Raw genomic sequence first — 22,579 nt, forward strand, 5'->3', positions numbered from 1 at the left:
TCTGTGATGTACCTACTTTGTAAGGATGTTGTGAAGTGTAAATGAGCCGTTTGTGTCAGTACATAGAGCAGTGCTGGGCTCACAGTAGGTTTTCGAACCAGTTCTTTCTGGTTCGAACCCCTGCTGAGAATTTGCACTTCTAACAAGTTCCCTGTTGAAGATTTGCATTTCCACCCCAGATATACTGAATCAGAATCGATATTTTAATAAGATCCCCAAGTGATTTTTATGTATAACTTCCTGGGAACTTGTTAGAAATACAAATTCTCAGCATGGCTACAAACCAGTTCAAACCCCTGACTCAGAGTAAGTGCCGAATTGTTGCCCATCATTAGCTCTCTGGAACTTTTGTTACTTTGGTCTCAAGGGCTACACAGATCCTTCTTTCCCACCAAACAATAATCTGAGGCCAATTAACAATTTCAAAAGGAATGTTATTGTAAAGTTAAGAAAAACTTGCCTGGAAATCTAATTTCTAATTAAAACCCCATGTCTTAACAGGAAACACCAAGCCGAAAACCAACCCACTGCCGTTGAGTCGATTCTGACTCATAGTGACACTATAGGACAGAGTGGAACTGCCCCATAGAGTTTCCAAGGAGCACCTGGCAGATTTGAACTGCCAGCCTCTTGGTTAGCAGCCATAGCGCTTAACTACTACGCCACCAGGGTTTCCAACAGGAAACACAGACACCTTAAAAAGATCTTTGCAAAATGCAGATTTCCGATCCAGAAAATTCCATAGCAGTAGTGACAAAGAGCTTTTGCAAACCCCAAATTTCCTTTATCCTGGTCACAGATTATCTGACACAATGTAGTTTTGTTTCTCAAATGCTAATATACCCAAGAATCATGAATCATGAAGAGAATTTGTTTAAAATGCATATTTCTGAGCCCCACCCTTAGAGAGGCTGATGGGGCCTGGGAATCTGCATTTAACAGGTCCTGCACCAACTCTGATGCGGGTGGTTAGTAGACACCGCTTGGAGATATGCTGCTCTAGGTCTTTGGGTTCCTTTCATCTGTGCATCACCTGGTCTCCTGGGGCCAGGTGGCCTCCTGTTTTCCTCATGCTAGAGCTGACTTCTTAGTTAGCTCATTCTACCAAAGACAAATTCTGACTTACCTTTTTAAATCAAGTTCCCAGCCATGTACTTGGCACCTTCCATATGGCAAGCACCATGATAGGCCTGGAGTTTACAATGATGAATTTGACATGGTGTCTGCTGACATGGAGCTCACAGTCCAGCAGAAAATACCCTTCAGAAAAGGTTTTCCGTATATAATGAAGGTGCTCACAAATTATTGTGAGAATAGAACTGGCCCAGACCACCCTGAGCTCCTAAGACCCACCCAGCAGTTCCAGCTTCTGGGCTATGGCCTCACCTAGTTTAGCGATCCCCTTGAGCATCAAGGAATGTTCCATGTATGACTCAGTCATGGAGTTTTTGGTATATTGGGCAGGACAGTTCTTCAATGTTTGGGATTGTCCTACACATTGAAGGATATTTAGCATCTCTACCCTACCAGTACTAAATGGCAATGGTACCCCCTAGCCATTGTGACAATCAAGAAAAAGAAATGCCTGTACACGTTTCCAATGCCCCTGGTAGGGTGGTACTACCTCAAATTGAGGGCCTCTGTTCAGTCCAGTCCTTTCTCACTCAGGCTATAGCTCTGCATATTAGATTCCTAGGACTTCTGTAACAGAAGTACCACAAAGTGGGGGGCTTAAAACAAGACAAATATATTCTCTCATAGTTTTGTAAGCTAGATGTTCGAATTCAGTGTGTTGGTAGGGCTGTGCTCTCTCTGAAGGCTGTAGGAGAAGATCCTTCCTTCTCTCTTCTAGCTTCTGGTAGCCCCAGGCATCCCTTGGCTTGTAGATGCATCACTCTAGTCTCTGCCTTAGTCTTCACATGGCCTTCTTGCCTCTCTGCCTGTGTCTCTTCTCCTCTTTTTATAAGGATATCAGCCATATTGGATTAGGGCCTACCCTACTCCAGCATGACCTCATGTAATCTTAAGGTCACATTCACAGGTACCCGGGGTTAGGACTTGAACATATTGTTTTTGGGGGGGGGACCCAAATCAAACAATAATACTCAGCTACCTACTTAAGTGACCAACTTCCTCCAGGGATGTACTTCTTTAGAACTCTACTTTGACAGTGTACAAAGTTTATGTATTTTAACATACAAATAAAGTTGATGTAGTATCAACCAAGGTGAGAGTTATTTTATTATCGGGAGAACAACTGGGATTTAAGAAGCACCTCAATCACCCTTTATTCTTATTTTTTCTTTAGAGGAAAATAGTTTTATTTCTTTCCAGTGATATGCAGGTGAGAATCTTAGGGGGAATTGCTTTAGTAAGTAAATAGGATGATTTATAGTCAGCATGTATTAGAATGTAAAGCTGAGTAGTATCTGAGGGTGACCCTTTTTGGTGTGAGGTCCTGGGGAGGGGGGTGTTGGACAGCAGAGATGTTAGCCCAGGACACAGACTTACAAGGGTGGGAGGTATGGAGGAGGATCACAGTTCTGCCTGGTCTCATCCTACACAGAAAATCAAATATAAGTAATAGCTTCCATTTACTGATGCTACCATGTGCTAAGTTCTGTAAAAAAAAAAAAAAAAAAAAAAAATTTCTGTAAAGGACCTCTCAATTCCTCATAAAAACCAAAGTATTTTTACAGTTGGGGAAACCAAGGCTTAGCAGCCAAGGCCATGCAGCTCGTAAGGCTAGAGCTGAAAGAAAAAAAAAAGCCAAACCCGCTGCCGTCGAGTCGATTCCGACTCATAGTGACCCTACTCTGCCCTAGCTGGGATTCTTATTTAAGCAGTCCAAATCCAGATCCAGGGCTCTTGATCACTGTACCATTCAGCTTCTCACCCATCTTTTACTAGCTTTGTCCCTTCTATTATGCATTTTAGGATTCACTCTAGTTTCCCCAGGTCTCAAATTCTTCCAAGGTGAGCTGCCCTTCTTGTACAAGCACTTTATACTTAATGCCAGAAGGGTTTCTACTTGACTTTTTTAACTGTCACAATGCCATGGTTCTCTGGCAGCTTACACTGCTGAGACTATGGCCTCTTGGATGCTGGAGCTGCCATTTATTTTTAACAGCCCCAACAGGTGAGAGGAGGAGAGACTTAATGGCAGAGGTGAGGGGATGGAAAGGGAGGGTGAAATAAAGAGGGCTGCAGCTGGCATTAGGAGACTTGAGTTTCAAACCAACTTTAAAACTTACCCATTGGGTGACACCATACCTGCACAGACCCTGGGGCCTCAGTTCCTCTTTCACATGTAAAATGGAGATGTCATTATCTGCTCACCTAATAGGGTTATTGTGACAATTTAGTGCAGTGAGCAAATGGAGTCCAAAGAGGGGTGGGTGTCCCCATGGGATATACAGAGCAGCCCTTTGGAGTGTGAGTAGAAAAATTTAGCATTTCTATTATTTATCATTTACTTAAGAAATTAAGCTTTACTAATGTTTTCCATATGGATTCCCTCTGGCCCCCACACTTGATCAGTATGCTGCATATCCTGAAAGAACAGAGGAAATTCCAGAACTTGAAGGGATTGGCAGCTCTGTCCTTATTCATTCACTTCCAGCACATTGTGATGTTTTATTGCAATTTACCTCTGCCAGGTGAAGGGGGTTTACAGAGTATATCGTCTAGTTTGGAAACCCTGGTGGTGTAGTGGTTAAGAGCTACAGCTACTAACCAAAAGGTTGACAGTTCAAATCCACCAGCCTCTCCTTGAAAACTGTAGGGGTCAGTTCTACTCTGTCCTATATGGTTGCTATGAGTCGGAATTGATGGCAATCGGTTTTATCATCTAGTTTAAACTAAATGAACTCTACTGTACTGAAGAAGTGGGTTAAAAAGTTTTTGCACGGAAAGTACAAATTAAAAGCTACCTGTGGCAGTGTCCACACAAACAAGAAAATGGCAGGGTTGATGCTTCTCCTCTATGGAGGAGTGTTTTTTTAATCAGCCTCATTAAGATGTAAAAAAATAAAGACAGGTGAATCACATCTGACAAGAAAGCCCAAGAAGTTCAAAATTATCAAGAAGACTTTTGTTTTTTAATTGTGCTTTAGGTAAAAGTTTACGGTTCAAGTTTTTCATACAAAAATTTATACACATATTATTATGTGACCGTAGTTGCAATCCCTATAATGTGACAGCACATTCCCCTTTCCACCTTGGGGTTCCTGTGTCCATTCAACCAGCTGTTATCACTTTCTGCCTTCTCATCCTATCTCTGGACAGGAACTGCCCATTTGGTGTTGTGTATCTACTTGAACTAAAAAGCACACTCGTCACAAGTATTATCTTATGTTTCATACTTCACTCTAATCTTTGACTGAAGAGTTGGCTTTGGGAATAGTTTTAGTTCTGGGTTAGAGAGTCCAGGGGCCATGTCTTCTGGGGTTCCTCTAGTCTCAGTCAGACCATTAAGTCTGGTCTTTTTACGTAAATTTGAATTCTGTACCCCACTTTTCTCCTGCTCTGTCAGGGACTCTCTGTTTTATTCCCTGTCAGGGCAGTCATTGGTGGTAGCCAGGCACCATCTAGTTTCTCTGGTCTCAGGCTAATGGAGTCTCTGGTTTATGTGGCCCTTTTGTCTTTTGAGCTAATATTTTCCTTGTGTTTTTGGTGTTCTTCATTATTCTTTGCTCCAGGTGGGTTGGGAACCAATTGATGCCTCTTAGATGGCCACCTGGAAGCTTTTAAGACCCCAGAGGCCATCAAGAAGACTTTTTAAACTAAGTATTTACACCCATCACTAACAATGCTATCATTTTTAATTCACTTAACATGTTATTTGATCTACAAATTATTGATTTGAAATGCCTGTTTTTGTGTATATTCTGTAATGTACATATTAGTTCAGTGGTATATATATACCACTTATATTTATCTATTACTTTTATATATAGAAGGTATGTGTTCAAAATATTTTATAGTTAAGACTGTGTGAAAATGTTTGGAGATCACTACATAATATGTGTGAAGGGCCTGGCACATAGGAAACTCTCAGTAAATATTGATTTTCATCCTCTTTCCCCATGGAATGGAGTCAGCAGTATTTATGTGGACCTTGCTGATTGCAAGAGATTTGACTGGCTTGATTTCTGGAACAAGGAACATCTAAAGCTCACTGGACTATATGAAGAAGAACGCAGTATCAGGATTGGAGGAAGACTCATTAACAACCTGGGATATGCAGATAACACAACCTTGCTTGCTGAAAGTGAAGAGGGCTTGAAGCACTTAATGATGAAGATCAAAGACTACAGCCTTCAGTATGGATTACACCTCAACATAAAGAAATCAAAAATCCTGACCAATAAGCAACATCATGATAAATGGAAAAAAGATGGAAATTGTCAACGATTTCATTTTACTTGGATCCACAATCCATGATCATGGAAACCGCAGTCAAGAAATCAAAAGACGCATTGCATTGGGCAAATCAGCTGCAAGAGATCTCTTTAAAATGTTAAAAAGCAAAGATGTCACTTTGGGGACTAAGGTGTGCCTGATAAGCCATGGTCTTTCCAATCACCTTATATGCATGTGAAAGCTGGGCAATGAATAAAGAAGACCAAAGAAGAATTGGTGCATTTGAATTATGGTGTTGGTGAAGAATGTTGCGTATACCATGGACTGCCAGAATACTCCCTGGAAGCGAGGATGGTGAGACTTAGTCATATGTACTTTGGGCACATTATCAGGTGGAATCAGTCCCCGGAGAAGGATGTAATGCTTGGTAAAGTAGACGGTCAGTGAAAGAGAGGAAGACCCTCAATGAGATGGATTGACACAGTGGCTGCAACAATGGTCTCAAACATAGCAACACCGGGCAGTGTTTTGTTCTGTTTTACGTGGGGTCGCTATGAGTTGAAACTGACTCAAAGGTACCTAACAACAAGAGAGCTTACTGGTATTACTACCTTAGGCCTGGCCCCATCCCAGCTGTTCAGGCTGAGCTCCAGACATTTGCAGAAGCCAGGATGAGGCCATCTGGGCACTTCTCACTTTCCCTTTTCTTTCAGCACTGCACAGTTGTCACGGCCCTGGCTTCCAACCACCAGACAAAGCCAAGAAGGAAAGGCCAAGATACAAATCTGTAGTTCCTGACCTCAGCGACCACACCCAGTTCTTTTGTGAGTCATACGCAAAAACTATAGTTTTTTAAGATCTGGGGTCTGCTCCTCAAAATGACTCCCGACCTTTTATTTATTGGTGAATCTGAACATGGGGTACAGTTACTCCTCTTGTTATAAGAACTGATTCCAGTTGCTAACATTTGCTGAATGTGTAGTTTATCCAGCCTTCAGGTAAGCACTTTTGCAGGATCATTTTATTTAATGTTCACAATCGTATGAAGTAAGTGCTGCTATTAGCTCCATTTTACAGATTAGCAAACTGAGACTTAGGTTAAGTAATTTTACTAAAGGAAAGTAAGCTGAAGACGGAGCCAAGGAATCTCAGTATCTCATTGGCCTGAGAGCCATTTTCTCTATTTTCAAAGCCCACTGTGTAAGGACCTGAGGGAATGTGCCATCCTAAATCTTCAAAATGGAAATGCCCTGAAGACACTGTGGTTCCCTGGATTGGATTCTGGAACAGAGGAAGTACGGTAGTGAAAAGATACTGGTGAAATCTAAAGAGTTTGTGGTTTAGTTAATGGTGTGGTTCCAATGTTAGTGTCTTAGTTTTGACAAATATGTCATGGTTCTGAAGATGTTCACATTAGGGGAAGCTGGGTGAGGAATGTATGGGGACTCTCAGTGCTATTTTTGCAACTTTTTTGTAAATCTAAAAGTACTCCGACATAAAAAGTTTATTTAGAAATGGAAATGCCAAACTCATATGAGCATATATATGCACATGTGTGTTTACATGTGTGCATATATGTGGTCATGCACATGCTAAGCCTTTGAAACCCACTTACACATTACTGTGGAGCCCTGGTGGCACAGGGGTTAAGAGCTTGGCTGCTGACCAAAAGGTATGCGGTTCGAATCCACCAACTGCTCCTTGAAAACTGTATGGGGCAATTCTACTCTGTCTTATAGGGTCACTGTGAGTGGGAATTGGCCTGACAGCAACGGGTTTGCACATTGCTGCATACCCCTGGTACTCCCCTCATGCTGCATGATTCAGCAGGGCATTCCAGCCCCTACCTGGGACTTACATGGAGGCCAGTGAGAGGGAAGCCCATACAACTCAGCCATGAACATGCCTCACTCATGCTGTAGAATCTTCATAACACTGATTGTCATCTTGTCCCCCAATATCAAATATTGGGAAGGGGTGTGTGTGTGCTGGTAGGAGGGCTTCATGAAGTCAGTCATGAAGGTGGAGGGTAGAAACCAGAATAACCAATTAACACCTTAAATTCTCTTCTCAGGTCAGGCCACGCACAACTGCCCCTTCTTAGCAAGTGCATTTGAGGATTCTTCTGCTTTATCCTTTTATCATCCTCCCAAAAGAAAACAAAAGCCACCTGGGGTCACTGATACAGGGTCTGAAAGGGAAGTCTAGGAGCTGCATGCACAGGCTTTCACTATGTTTCTTACTATGTGTTGTGTCAATATCAACAGAATATTTGATTGTCATTTAGCTAATGGCGGTCTCCTGGACGCCACCATAAGGCTGGAGCAAAGACTGTTCACATCTTTGGATGAGCAGTCACTCCCCAGAATTGCTCTGAGGCAGCTAGAAAAGGCACATGACTTGCTAAAAATTGCTGTGTTTACTGGATTCAGGGCTTTTCAGGATTTATGGGCTAGCCCATGTTAATTCTGTAGAGTTTCTCACTATAATTGCTAGGGGCCCCCAATGAGCAGAAGAAACGTGTGTTTCGTCTGTTCTGTGTGACCCTTACTGCGCAGTCCCAGGGAGAGGAAGAAAACCTGCTCATCTAAAATGCTTTCCACACTGATGCAGAAATAGTGTGTACTGAGATCTCAGTGGGGACCTAATTTGCCACCACAGTGGGGAACACCGGCTAGGCTCTGCATCCTGCTGGAAATACAACTTACTGGGTGTTTGTATTCACTCATTTACTCACTCACTCACTGCCGTGCTCATTTATTTATTGTCTACCACATACCAGACACAGTTCTAGGCACTGAGGATATGATCAACCAAAAAAAAAAAACAAAAAAACTTGTTGCCGTCAAGTTGATTCCAACTCATAGTGACCCTATAGGACAAAGTAGAACTGCTCCATAGGGTTTCCATGGAGCAGCTGGTTGATTTGAACTGCCGACCTTTTTTGGTTAGCAGCTGAGCTCTTAACCACTGCGCCATCAGGGTTCTGAGGACATGATATAGTACAGCAAATCAGAAGGTCCCAACTCAGTAAGTTTGCATCCTAAAGAGAAGAGACAGATAAAAACCAGTAAACATGCATATTAGATAATTTCAGGTGTGGTGATAAGCACCTAGGAAGAAAATAAACAGGAAAGGAAGTGACATGATAGAGCAAGCTGTGTGTAGGGCAGGGATGGGCACTCTAGATGGTATAGATGAAGGTGGTGACTTCTGAGATGAGATCTGAAGAATGAATAGGAAGCAGAAAGGACAGGTGGTAGCCCAGATAAGACAGCAGGTCCCACCTCCTCCCCATTGCTCTGAGAGCCAACACAGCCTGGGGAGGGGCATGTCCCCAGGCTCAGGCCAGGAAGGAAACCCATGATGCCTTCTTCTAGAGGAAGGGAAGTGGGTGGCGAGTTGGTGTCATGGCTGCTACACAGGTCATTCTAAAGGGCCACTAAGATTCAACATCACGGTCTCTGGCCATTGTGGCCCTTGCCCTAATCCTCTGGGTTTCTCCTTACCAGGCTTTGTGGTCTAGGATACAGATGTTAGAAGGGGTAAGGTACCAGACGCTACTACCCTACTAACACTGAAGCCTTCGCTTTGGGGAAAACACAGCATGGACTCAGAACTGGGCAGACATGGGTGCAAATACCACTGCCCCCAATTCCTCCCTCTGTGCCCTAGGTATTCAACCCATCTGAGCCTTAGTTTCTTCTTCAAAGTAGGGCCAATGCTACCTGCCTCATGGTGTTGCGAGACTTACATAAAATAATCTCTTAAAAATTTCAGGTGCATTTAACACTCAATAAGAATCCCCTGCCTCCCTCCTTTCCTCTAGAAATCCTGGGTACACCAATTTAAGACTGGCTTTTACTTTTCTTCTGTAGCAGCTCCATTGCCAGCCTAACAGCGCAATATGCACTAGACGTGTTATTTTTCCATTTTAAATTTATAAAAAAAATATATAGTCCCTGCTAAATGTTGGCCAGGATGGTATTTCGTCATTTGAACAATTTCCATTTTCCACAAGTTCTGTGTGGTTGAGTAAGATGATCTAACTGGGCATATGGCATTCAATTTCACTAGAAACACAGCCAGTGGGGAGGTGGCTCTGTCAGTAACACCTGTGAGTGCCTTGTCCCACATGGCCATTGGTGGCCTTTGGTGGCCTCAATGCCACCATATGACTTTTCTCTGGTGTATTCACAGCAGCCTCTATCCTCTCTGTAAGAGGATAAATTAATAAATTATATAAATTATTATAAATTATATCCAGGATTATGGTTTTAGAGGTTACAAAATCCACCCCCTTGTCCTGTAATCCTCCCCCTACCCTGCCATTGGCATAGAAATTTGTTCTTATTAAATAAGTCAGTTGAGAATGTAAATGTATTTTAATGAATGTATTAAGTGGGTTCAGAAATGAGCAGCAAACCTGTCAGTGGCTGTCACTGACTCACACACCGAAAGGTTCACGTGCTGATGACACTTTATACTTTACTGTGATCTCTTTTCAGCCCTATGAGCAGGGCAGTGCAGAACAGTGGCTCTGGGGAAAGCATTGCCTTTTCTGCACGTGGTAGAGAAGGAAGTTTGCAGTCGTTCCTAAAGATTTGGAAGACTTAATGTTTTTCTTGTGTCTCCTTTCCCTATGACTTATTTATGTGCGCCCGCCGACCGCTACCACCACAAACACATACCCACACCTTGTTGGTCTTACTGCAGATTCCTAGAGCTTGCATCAGTAGCAGAGCTGAGGGTGGAGTAATAGGTTCTTTCTTTCTTTTTTTTTTTTTTATTGTGCTTTAAGTGAAAGTTTACAAATTGAGTCAGTCTCTCATATAAAAATTTATATACACCTTGCTATATACTCCCAATTGCTCTCCCCCTAATGAGACAGCATACTCCTTCCCTCCACCCTCTATTTTCATGTCCATTCAGCCAGCTTCTGACCACCTCTACCCTCTCATCTTCCCTTCAGACAGGAGATGCCAACATAGTCTCATGTGTCTACTTGATCCAAGAAGCTCCCTCTTCACCAGTATCATTTTCTATCCCATAGTCCAGTCCAATCCCTGTCTGAAGAGTTGGCTTAGGGAATGGTTCCTGTCTTGAGCTAACAGAAGGTCTGGGGACCATGACCTCTGGGGTCCTTCTAGTCTCAATCAGACCATTAAGTCTGGTGTTTTTATAAGAATTTGAGATCTGCATCCCACAGTTCTCCTGGTCCCTCAGGGGCTCTCTGTTGTGTTCCCTGTCAGGGCAGTTATCAGTTGTAGCTGGGCACCATCTAGTTCTTCTGGTCTCAGGCTGATGTAGTCTCTTGATGCTCTGTAGCAGGGGTCTGCAAACTATGGCTTGTAGGCCAAATGGAATACCCATTCATTTATGTATTGTCTGTGCCTGCTTTCCTACTATGACTGCAGACTTGCAGCAGAGATCATGTGACCCACAAGGCCAGAAATATTTGCTATGTGGCACTTTACAGAACAAGTTTGTGAACCTGACACTATAACACTGTACAGTTAAGTACATGGAGTCCTTACAGAATAGGGAGGGAGAAAGGGGAAGAAAGGAAAAATGGAAGACGGAGAGAGCGAGAGAGACAGAGTGAGAAAGACAAGGACAGAGGGAGGGAGGGAGGGAGAGAGAAAAGCACAGTTGTCCCTTGGCATCCAAGGGTGATTGGTTCCAGGACACCCTCTCCCCTGCGCATACCAAAATCCTCAGATGCTCAAGTCCCTTATATAAAATGGCATAGTATTTGAATACAGCCTACGCACATCTTCTAGATGATCTCTAGATTACCTATGGTACCTAATACAGTGTAAATGCTATGGTAACAGTTGTTCCATCACAACTGAAGACTGGAAGGTAGTCTTTCTCTTCTCTGAGTTGCTGGAGCTCTTTCTTCTGGGAACACTGATGTTCCCTGAATATCAGCCAACACGATTCTCCTGTAATCTGGAAGTTCTTGAAGCGTAGTGCTTTCCATAGCTGGCGAGCCATCCCTTACTAGCCTGAAACTCCTTCCTCTTGCTCTCCTCAACCCCTCATGCTTAGCCTTTGAGGGATTGCTTTAACTGCTTAATTGCTTTTTAGGAGCCATTTTTTCACAGAAACAAAGGATGCACACAAGTAGCAAACGAACAAGACACAAGTTGAACAGTGCTTAAACAATGAATGCTGGAGAGACTGAGGATCTGTGAAATGGTGGGAGGCTACAGAAGGATTCCTACGCCTCACTGCATTGCCGTGGATTTAGCATAGCACTTGGCACACAGCAAATTCAAGTTTTGCTTTTTGAAACTTTCTTTTCTCCCCCCCCACCCAAATATTTTCAATTCATGGTTGGTTGAGTCTGCAGATGCAGAACCTGTGGATACAGAGGGCCGACTGTAGTGCAGAGGTTTCACAAAGCCCTTTATTCTCTAACAAGTGTAATGCCCGATACCTAGATATTACCTACGACTCTTTCACCTCTCTGCTTGAAATTGGGAATCTTCTGAAGATCAATTACAGGGCCTGGAGCTGGCATAGTCAGTAACTTCTTAGAATGGTAGATATATCAAACTGAGCCTAAACATAGGCATATAGCTGGGGATGTGCAGATAGATACCTTCTCCATTAAAATAGGTCAAGAAATTACTATTTGGAATCACTTAATTACTTAATATCATTGTGTTTATTTGTTGGATAGAATTTTTCTTTTGCAAGTTGATTGGTTTTCAGCTGTCCAAAAAAAGGGAAAGAGAGAGAGAAATCTCATTCAGGAGAATTCAGTGCATAACCCTGAATTGGGTATGTAGAAATACATTATGTTAGGAGTTGGGGAAGTCTGCCATTTGTCATGTTTGTAATTTCCCACTCTTGCCCATTTTTTAAACATTTCATTAAGTTAAACCTTTATCAGATATCAGCATTAATTCTTCATTCTTCATCATGAACATGATCTTTCCTGAAACAAATACTGATAAGATCATGGAAAGTACCAGAACAAAAGAGATTTATAGAAAAAGTCCCTTTGCTCCTTATGTGTAGAGTTACCCCTGGAAGTCTGAGCCAGTCCAGACAGATCCCCAGGTCTCATAGGTCCTCGCTAGAACTGATTCCTTCTCCTCAACTAAGGTTGTCATTAGCCACCAAATGAGACCAAATAGGGAACCCTGTGAGGTTTTCAAGGATCTTTTTATGCAGGATCTATTGCCTTGTGGTTCAGAGCTGGTTGAGGAGCTGCTCAGGACATGCTTATTGGTCTTTATCAGCACTCCCAGAGGCTATCAGTAGAATTAGCAGAGGTGATATAGAAGAAACGCATACTTGGAGATCTTTTTTTCCTGTGTTTTTTTCCTATGTTGTCTATGTTGTATTTTAAAATTTAGTGTAGCATTCAGGTGTTTAACCAAATTTTTAAAACATAAAACTTGTTTACTTTAGTTCAAAGCCAGATTGGACTTGACCAGTGTTTGTGGTATTTTCTGTGGTCCTATATCCAACCTCCACCTCGTCCCTCTCAACCTAGTTTATCACCCTTGTCCTCAGTATAGAAAGTAGCCATCTAAGCTAATCCTAAGAGTAATCCTAAAAGTAGGATTGGCTCTTGAACATCAAATAACTAAAGCAAATGGAAGAAATGATCACGTAAAAGAGCTGAACAGAAGATTTCAAAGGGCAGCTTGAGAATATGAACTAAAGTACTATAATGACATGTGCAAAGACCTGGAGTTAGAAGACCAAAAGGGAAGAACATGCTCAGTGTTTCTCAAGCTCAAAGAACTGAAGAAAAAAATCAAGCCTTGAGGTGCAATATTGAACGACACAGGAAGCATCAAAAGAAGATGGAAGGAATACACAGAGTCACTGTACCAAAAAGAATTGGTCGACATTCAGTTGTTTCAGGAGGTAGCATATGATCAAGAACCGATGGTACTGAAGGAAGAAGTCCAAGCTGCACTGAAGGCATTGGCAAAAAAAAAACAAGGCTCCAGGAATTGACAGAATACCAATTGGGATGTTTCAACAAATGAATGCAGCCCTGGAAGTGCTCACTCATCTATGCCAAGAGATTTCAGAGACAGCTACCTGGCCAACCGACTGGAAGAGATGCATATTTATACCTATTCCCAAGAAAGGTGATCCAACCAAATGCAGAAATTATTAAACAACATCACTAATACTATACGCAAGTAAAATTTTGCTAAAGATCATTCAAAAATGGTTGCAGTAGAGAACTGCCAAAAATTCAAGCCAGATTCAGAAGAAAATGTGGAATCAGAGATATCATTGCTGATGGAAGATGGATCCTGGCTGAAAGTAGAAAATACCAGAAAGATGTTTACCTGTGCTTTATTGACTATGCAAAGGCGTTTGATTGTGTGGATCATATCACATTATGGATAACATCGCGAAGAATGGGAATTCCAAAACACTTAATCGTGCTCATGAGGAACCTGTACATAGATCAAGGGGCAGTTGCTCAAAAAGAACAAGGGGATACTGATTGGTTTAAAGTCAGGAAAGTTGTGCTTTAGGTTTGTATCCTTTCATCATATTTATTCAGTCTGTATGCTGAGCAAATAATCCAAGAAGCTGGACTATATGAAGAAGAACTGGGCGTCAGGATTGGGGGAAGACTCATTGACAACCTGCAATATGCAGATGACACGCCCTTGCTTGCTGAAACTGAAGAGGACTTGAAAAACTTACTGATGAAGATCAAAGACCACAGCCTTCAGTATGGATTATACCTCAACATAAAACAAAAATCCTCACAATTGGACCAATAAGCAACATCATGAGAAACAGAGAAATTATTGAAGTTGTGAAGGACTTCATTTCGCTTCGATCTACAATCAATGCCCATGGAAGCAGCAGCCAGGAAATCAAAAGATGCGTTGCATTGGGCAAATCTGCAGCAGAAGACCTCTTTAAAGTGTTAAAAAGCAAAGATGTGATTTTAGGACTAAAGGTGCACCTGGCCCAGCCATGGTGTTTTCAGTCACCTCACATGCAAGTCAAAGCTGGACAACAAATAAGGAAGACTGAAGAAGAATTGATGCCTTTCTATAATGGTGTTGGTGAAGAATATTGCATATACCATGGACTGCCAGAAAAATGAATAAATCTGTCTTGGAAGAAATACAGCCAGAATTCTCCTTAGAAGCAAGGATGGCAAGACTTCATCTCACATCTTTCGGACAAGTTATCAGGAGGGATCTGTTCCTGGAGAAGGACATCCTGCTTGATAAAGTAGAGGGTCAGAGAAAAAGAGGAAGACCCTCAACGAAATGGATTGACACAGTGGCTGCAACAATGGGCTCAAGCATAACGACAATCATGAGGATGGCACAGAACCAGGCACTGTTTTGTTCTTGTTGTACATAGGGTCCCTATGAGTCAGAACTGACTCAACGGCACCTAACAACAACAAGAGTAGGAGCCTTACATAAGGGAAGAGAAATCAGGTACCAACTGTGAAGATAATACTGTAATGAGGAAACAGCATGACACTCAAAGCCCTATGATCAATGCTTCTGTCAAAACTCCATCCACCTGTAGCTGAAACCAGGCTTTGAGGAGCAAAGGAAGCAAGGACTTCACTGAAAAACAAAGAAAAAGGACTGACTCAGCACTGTGTCTTTTAACAAAGGTTAACCAAATGGCTTATTTCAGACTTATGAACAAATTGCTCAGACAAAGCTAAGCAAGGGAAAAGGCTTATCAACTTGCATCAGGCGATTGCCACGTGCCCAGCAATGGTTTTCCACCTTATCTGGCATTAAAACTACCTGGGAGCACTTAGAGCCACCAATGCCCAGACCAATAAAATAAAAATCTCTGGAGGTGGGACCTGGGCTTGGTATGTTTTAACGTCCTTCATGTGATCTTAATGTGCAGCTAGGGTTGAGTACTGTGGGGAGAATTAAGGTCAAAGCAGGGAGGCATCAAACTGGTTTATGCATGCGAAGAACTGGATGAGACTGGAAGTCAGGTGTTAGAAATAATGGGGCTAGGGCACTACTTGGAGAACCCTGGTGGTGCAGTAGTTAAAGCACTCAGCTGCAAAACAAAAGGTCAGCATTTCGAACCACCAGCCGCACCACACGAGAAGGACGTGGAGCCTGCTTCTGTAAAGATTTACTGCCTTGGAAACCCTGTGGGGCAGTTCTTTGTCCTATAGGGTCTCTATGAGTCAGAATTGACTCAACGGTAATAGGTTTATTAATGGGTTTGGGGCATCACTTTCGTGGTATTACTAGTGAGATGTCTTGAATCCTGCCCTAGACTGCAGGCATAACTATGGAGGGTTCCCCAAGGAAGATATACACATGGGGGATAATGCCAAAGGAAAGCAAAGCACCACTTGATTCTGAGCCAGACTTTGCAGCAGACCCCACATGCCTGCCTGCCCTACAAGCTTCTCCCATGGCAAATCCGTCATTATCTGGGCTTAGGTAAGAGTGTTCTTTCCTGATCCACCACAAACCCAAACTTGAATCTGACTGCTGTTGCATGGGAAGACAGGAGATCAAAGTGGGACGTACACGAAGCCTTGGGTCAGCTCAGTTCACGGTTAGAAGAGAAAGACAGAAAAGAGCCATGCTCATGGGCTTGTCCTCTTGACGTAGGAACCTACCCCCTCCATGTGCAAGGTGTCCCTTCAGTATTCTCCAATAAAATTAGCAACTCCTCCTTTCTGGAGGAGAGTGGATTCAAGGAGGAGAATGGACTCAAGGAGCAGGATAGGGAAAGATAGAGTTCCCCTCTTTTAGATCCCTACAGTAAAGCTGAGTTTTACAAGGAATTTCCCCACAAATACCAACATACCTAAAGCACGTTGTGGGAGATCCTTGCCAGAAAATTCTTGCTCACCCAAACTGGGATTTGGGACCTGGGAAAAAGACTGGTAAGAAATTGGAGACCATCCAACAGGTAGCAGCTCCTGAATGAGAGAAAGGAGGGTCGGAGTGTGGCTCTGTGGCTCGTAGCATGGTGAAAACTTCCTTCTTGGAGAGGGGCTTGTTTCTGCCATCAGAGCAAGGCAGGGCTTGGTTGCTCCTTGCTGCGTGCTCTGAACAGAGATGTACTGACGGGCAGACCTAGGGAAGGAAGTGGCCTACAAAGACTAGACAGCAGAGGGGAAGAATCCAAATCTCAATACAAACCTCCTGGAAACTATAGATAGATGGCTCAAGTGGGCAGGGGTGGATTAACCAATAGGCAAGGTAAGTACAGTGCTTATCTTGCTTACCAGATCACCTGTAGTGAACAGTTTTACTCACTGTGGATTAGTAAGTAAACACAAGTAAACCTGTGCTTACTTTGCTTACTGGGTCATCTACCCCTGTCAGGGATTATAAATTTGAAGAGAGGCTTTGATTCTGTAGGAAGGTGCCGTGGAGTTTAGAGGGAGAGACAGATGCTAGCCATACCTAGAAGCAGTCTTTGATGTGGTGAAAAAATGTGAAATTGTTCACTACTGATGACCTGGTAAAAAAGGTAAGCACTGTGCTTACCTTCCCTATTGGATTATCCACTCCTGCAAGTGGGCCAAACGCTGCTGAGGCAGACCGTAAAAAGGCCTGCTCTCCACCCTTGGCCAATGTCAAAGAGAAACTTGCTGGCATGAAGATGATAATGCACATCTCCTGAACTTCAACATCATGACCAGGGTTAAATCCAGGGTGACAATGGTATAAAGATAGTCACACCAGTGAGCTATATTGACTTGCTGTCTTCTGATCCACTTCTAACTGGCCTGGATTTTGGGGATCAAGGAAAGAAAATCCCTAAACCAGCCAGTCACTGCTGGTTTGCTAACTTTGACACCCTGGAATTAAGGACTAAATACTTGAATTTGATCACTCCTATTAGTGATATAAAGCTGTTCGGCCTTCCCTTCCTAAGAATGTATCACATGGTGACAACCAACAGCTCTCTAAGAACTAGCCATGTGGAGTCAACATGGAAACACTGAAGTCAAGGCATGCTCCTACCTGGTAGAACAAAGAAGCTCTGAGCACAAACTCTAAAGCCAATGGCCAGGTTTGAATTCTGATTCTGCCATTTATTAACCTGGGACTTTAGTGCAAATTACTTAACCCTCTCTGTGCCTCAGTATTCTCATCTGTAACATGGGGATAATAGAAACTACCTCCTAGGGTTGTAATTGAAGGACCCCTGGTGGCACAAAGGTTAAAATGACCGACTGCTAACCAAAAGGTCAGCGGTTCAAAACCTCTGGAGAAAGATGTGGCAGTCTACTTCAATAGAGATTTACAGCCTCGGAAACTCTGTGGGTTCGCTATGAGTCAGAATCTACTCGACGGCAGTGGGTTAGGGTTGTAATTGAGGGTTAATGAATTAATATCTGCAAAACACTTGAACTGTGCCTGGCACAGATAAGCCCTCCACATTTTAGCAATTATCATTAGTATCATGCTGTTCAGCAGTGATTGTCATGGTCTCAGGCAGAGAATAAGATAAAGATTCAACTCAAATCACATGGCTGGCGATAAACACCTTTGACATTTTGATGTATGTCCTTCCACTCTTTTCCATGCCTGTTACTTTTTCTTTAAAATGAGATCATACTGGACATACGCCCTGCTTTTTAAACTGGCTACACTGAGAATGTCTTTCTAATTCACGTATTCTTCTACAGCATTGTTTTTAATGATTGTATATGGTGTGGATATATCATAATTTATTTAACCAATCACTTGTAGTTGGACATTTAGGTAAGTCTTCCCCCTTTGTAAAAGCAATTCTGCAGTAAATATCCATCAGTGAAAACTGTTCACAGGCATCATTTGCCCCACCTATGATAAATTCCTGGAAGTGAGATTTCTAGTTCAGATGGCATGCAAGCTTGAAAGCTTTTGATGTTACTACCCAGTTATCCTCTGGAAAGACTGTACCAATTTACACTCCCACCAAACCAAACCCAACCAAACCAAACCCAGTGCTGTCGAGTCGATTTCGACTCATAGCAACCCTGTAGGACAAAGTAGAACTTCCCCATAGAGTTTCCAAGGAGCACCTGGTGGAGGCAAACTGCTGACCCTTTCGGTTAGCAGCTGTAGCTCTTAACCACTACGCCACCAGGGTTTCCACACTCCCACCAGCAGGGAATAAAAAACCAGTTTCCCTTTACTATAACCAACACGAGGTATTATAGTTTTTTAAATTTATTTTGTTCTTGTTCTTGACTTAAAGCTGGACTCTGCCTTTGGGGGTTGGCTTCTCTAAGGTTGGCACTAATTCTTGCTTTAACTGGCACTTCCTATTGGAATATTCTAGGTGGTCCCTCACAGACTCATTACTGCCCTAAGAGGCTTTCCCTTTGTCTTCCTAGACTAGAGCTCAGCCAAGCGCACATGGTGGTAGGACCCTTGGATCTGTCCTTCTGCCAACAACAATCTGAGTCTTGCTTGCTTAATCACCTTATCGTCCAGTATTTCTAGGCTGGAACTTTGCTATTCTCAGAGACTTTCCAGAAGCCAGGACCAGTGAGAAACAGCATTTTTCCCTTATTCCCAGGCCAGTGGAAGCTAGCTGGCACATTAGGGCCACCACCAGCAGATTTCGGAGGCACTTCCCTACCCCTGGGGAGTCCCTGGGTGGCGCAAATGATTAAGTGCTCTGCTACTAACCGAAAGGTTGGTAGTTCAAATCTACCCAGAGCACGTTGGAAGTAAAGCCTGGAGATCTGCTTCCTAAAGGTCACTGCCTTGAAAATCCTGTGGATTGCAATTCTACTTCACAACACATGGGGGTCTCCAAAAGTCAGAATCCACTCGATGACAGCTGTTTTTTTTCCCCTACCCCTGATACATTTTTTATTTTGGTGGTAGCCATAGAAAAGACATCTAAGGAGAAAGGAAGGAAGATGCAGCATTGAGAAAGAACTCAGGACAGACAGTCATCAGCACAGAATTTTGAATTGAAGAACATTTTTATTTAGGTTTAAGCTACAAAATATGCAAGAGATCTTGTTGCCAGCCTCTCAGGAATAGCTGTCTAGCCAATGATACCTCTCACCGGCGCTATTTTCTCTTGGTCTCTATTTACACTCTCAGAAGATGCTTCGGACCAGGTTTATAAGGACTGGTTCAGTTGGTCCTGGTTTAATCTGGGCTCGGTATATTGCATTTCCCATTTCTACATGGGCTCATGTAGAAATACTAGAAAACCCAGAAAAATATAAAGAGGAAAGCTGAAAAAACTCCATATCCTACCACCTAACCATTTTTTTTTCTAGTGCCATCGACCACCTAACCATAACATCTGTTAATATTTAGCATCTATCTAGAATTATAGCTATAGCACTATCATTTACTTTACATATATATATTTATACATACATATATATGCATACACATTTAACTTACAAAAATGAGATAATACTGAACATGCCATTTTATAACCAACTTTTAAAAGAATCTGATTCATTCATTTTAACTCATTTATCAATAAATATTTATTCAGCACTACTATGTGCTTGACTTTGTTGTAGGTGCTAAAGAGGTAAGCTGTGAATTAGACAGACATGGTCCCTGCTCTTGTGGAGTTATATTTTAATAAATAAGCAAAGACATGGAGAAGAAAATTTTAGATAGGGTTAAGTTCTATGAAGAACAGAGTGATGGGCTAATAATTGGAGTGGTATCTGTGTGTTGGGGTAGGGGTAACTAATTAAGATTGAATGCCCAACAGTGAGTTTATGTCAACAGGGGAGAAATTTATGTCAGAAAGGAGGATAAGAATGATTGCACAACTTGAAAAATGTAATCAGTGTCTCTGAATTGTACACATAGAAATTATTGAATTGGTGTATATTCTGCTGTGTATAGTCTCCACAACAAAAATAAATTTTAAAAAATTATATTAAAGAAAAGGAAACTAGATTGAATACCCAAGGAAAGTCTTACTGTGGAGGTGACAAGAAGTCAGCCATGTGATTATCTAGAAGCAGAGCATTCTGGGTGGAAGAAATAGCAATACGAAGATTCTGCAGTAGAGACAAATTTTTTCGGCTTGAGGAATAGAAAGAAGGCCAGTGTGGCTGGGGTAGGGAGTGAGGAAGGTCGAGATGAGGTGTGAGAGAAAGGCAGGCAACAGATCATGAATGGGTTTGCCTTGATTTTACTCCAAGTGTAAAAGGAAGTCATTGCATGGTTTTAAGAGGCCATATAATTTAACCGATCACCTGCTGTTTGATTTTAGTTATTACATTTTTGCTGTTGTATAAATCTCAGTCTTATATATTATTTTACATAAATCTTTGAGCATATCTAAGATAATATATTATTTTACATAAATCTTTGAGCATATCTAAGATAATCTTCTCTGGATAAATTCCTTATGATAAAACCAATCAAAAATTTTGAAATAGCCTTCCAGAAAGTTGGTTGATATTTATAATTCTGTCAGAGAGTAAATATAGGGTCCTTCCCCCCACACTCTCTCCAACACAGAGCATATGATATTTCAAAGTATATGTGTGGGGGTGGAGGGGTACATTTCATTTCATAGGTGGAAGGTGATATCTCAGTGTTTAATTTACATCTCTTGGTTATTAATAATGTTGAAAATTTTCCCTATATTTCGTTCCTTTTTCTGTATTAAAGTGTTCGAACTTTTCTTATTGATTTTTAAGAACCCTTTACTTACGAGAGCATTAGCTCTTTGACATATATGTTGCAAATATTTTCCCCAGATTGGGACTTACCTTTAAGTTGTTATGCTTAGTTGGTATGCTAAAAGTCAAAATTTTAAATTTTGTGTAATAAAATTTGTAAGTTTTGTACTCTTGTGTTTTTTTCCTTTGTTTTTGTTTTCAGGGTCCTTTCCATCTTGTGATCAGATTGTTGTTGTTGTTGTTAGGTCCCGTCGAGTCACTTCCGACTCATAGTGACCCTATCCACAACAGAACAAAACACTGCCCGGTCCTGAGCCATCCTTACAATTGTTGTTATGGTTGAGCTCATTGTTGCAGCCACTGTGTCAGTCCACCTTGTTAAGGGTCTTCCTCTTTTCCACTGACCTTGTACTCTGCCAAGCAGAATGTCCTTCTCCAGGGACTGATCCCTCCTGACAACATGTCCAAAAGCAGTCTTGCCATCCTTGCCTCTAAGGAGCATTCTGGCTGCACTTCTTTCAAGACAGATTTGTTCGTTCTTTTGGCAGTCCATGGTATATTCGATATTCTTCGCCAACACCACAATTCAAAGGTGTCAACTCTTCTTCAGTCTTCCTTATTCATTGTCCAGCTTTCACATGCATATGATGCGATTGAAGATACCATGGCTTGGGTCAGGCACACCTTAGTCTTCAGGGTGGCATCTTTGTTCTTCAACACTTTGAAGAGGTCCTTTGCAGCAGATTTACCCAATGCAATGTGTCTTTTGATTTCTTGACTGCTGCTTCCATGGCTGTTGATTGTGGATCCTAGTAAAAGGAAATCCTTGACAACTTTAGTCTTTTCTCCGTTTATCATGTTGTTGCTCATTGGTCCAGTTGTGAGGATTTTTGTTTTCTTTATGGTGCAATCCATACTGAAGGTTGTGGTCTTTGATCTTCATTAGTAAGTGCTTCAAGTCCTCTTCACTTTCAGCAAGCAAGGTTGTGTCATCTGCATAACGCAGGTTATTGATGAGTCTTCCTCCAATCCTGATGCCCTGTTCTTCTTCATATAGTCCAGCTTCTCGGATTATTTGATCAGCATACAGATTAAATAGGTATGGTGAAAGAATACAACCCTGATGCACACCTTTCCTGACTTTTAACCAATCAATATCCCCTTGTTCTGTCCAAACAACCGCCTCTTGATGTATGTACAGGTTCCTCATGAGCACAATTAAAGTGTTCTGGAATTCCCATTCTTCGCAATGTTATCCATAGTTTGTTATGATCCACATAGTCGAATGCCTTTGCATAGTCAATAAAACACAGATACGTACCATATTTTTTCATGTTTTCAGTTTTTACATTGCCTGAGTCCATCCAGAAGTTACTTTGGTGGATGGAAAATTTTCTGTTCTAAGCCACAGAGGAAAGAAAGAAAACAGCAACAACAAAAAGCAGATATAGAAAAAAAAAATTTTTTTTTTTTTTATATAGACGGGAACAACCCCTCTTTTTATAGATGAATGGGCACAACTTGGCTATATGGTAATTCTAACATCAATAGTGCAAGGAATAGAGGTACAAATTTGATTCC

General features: G+C 42.0%; 1 protein-coding gene across 15 annotated transcripts in view; it reads left to right on the top strand.

Annotated features, from left to right (window-relative positions):
• Positions 1–22,579, top strand: part of PALM2AKAP2 (PALM2 and AKAP2 fusion) — a 578,232-nt gene that overhangs the window by 236,375 nt on the left and 319,278 nt on the right. Inside the window, exon 1 of one of the 15 annotated variants that reach the window (XM_049896017.1) lies at positions 6,170–6,188. The exons of the other annotated variants lie outside the window; for them this stretch is intronic. The gene's annotated coding sequence lies outside the window, so the exon portion shown is untranslated. Of the gene's footprint in view, positions 1–6,169; positions 6,189–22,579 lie in introns of those variants that run through there. 15 annotated transcript variants of the gene reach the window in all.

This window comes from Elephas maximus, chromosome 9 (genome assembly GCF_024166365.1).
Source record: "Elephas maximus indicus isolate mEleMax1 chromosome 9, mEleMax1 primary haplotype, whole genome shotgun sequence".
NCBI lineage: Eukaryota > Metazoa > Chordata > Mammalia > Proboscidea > Elephantidae > Elephas > Elephas maximus.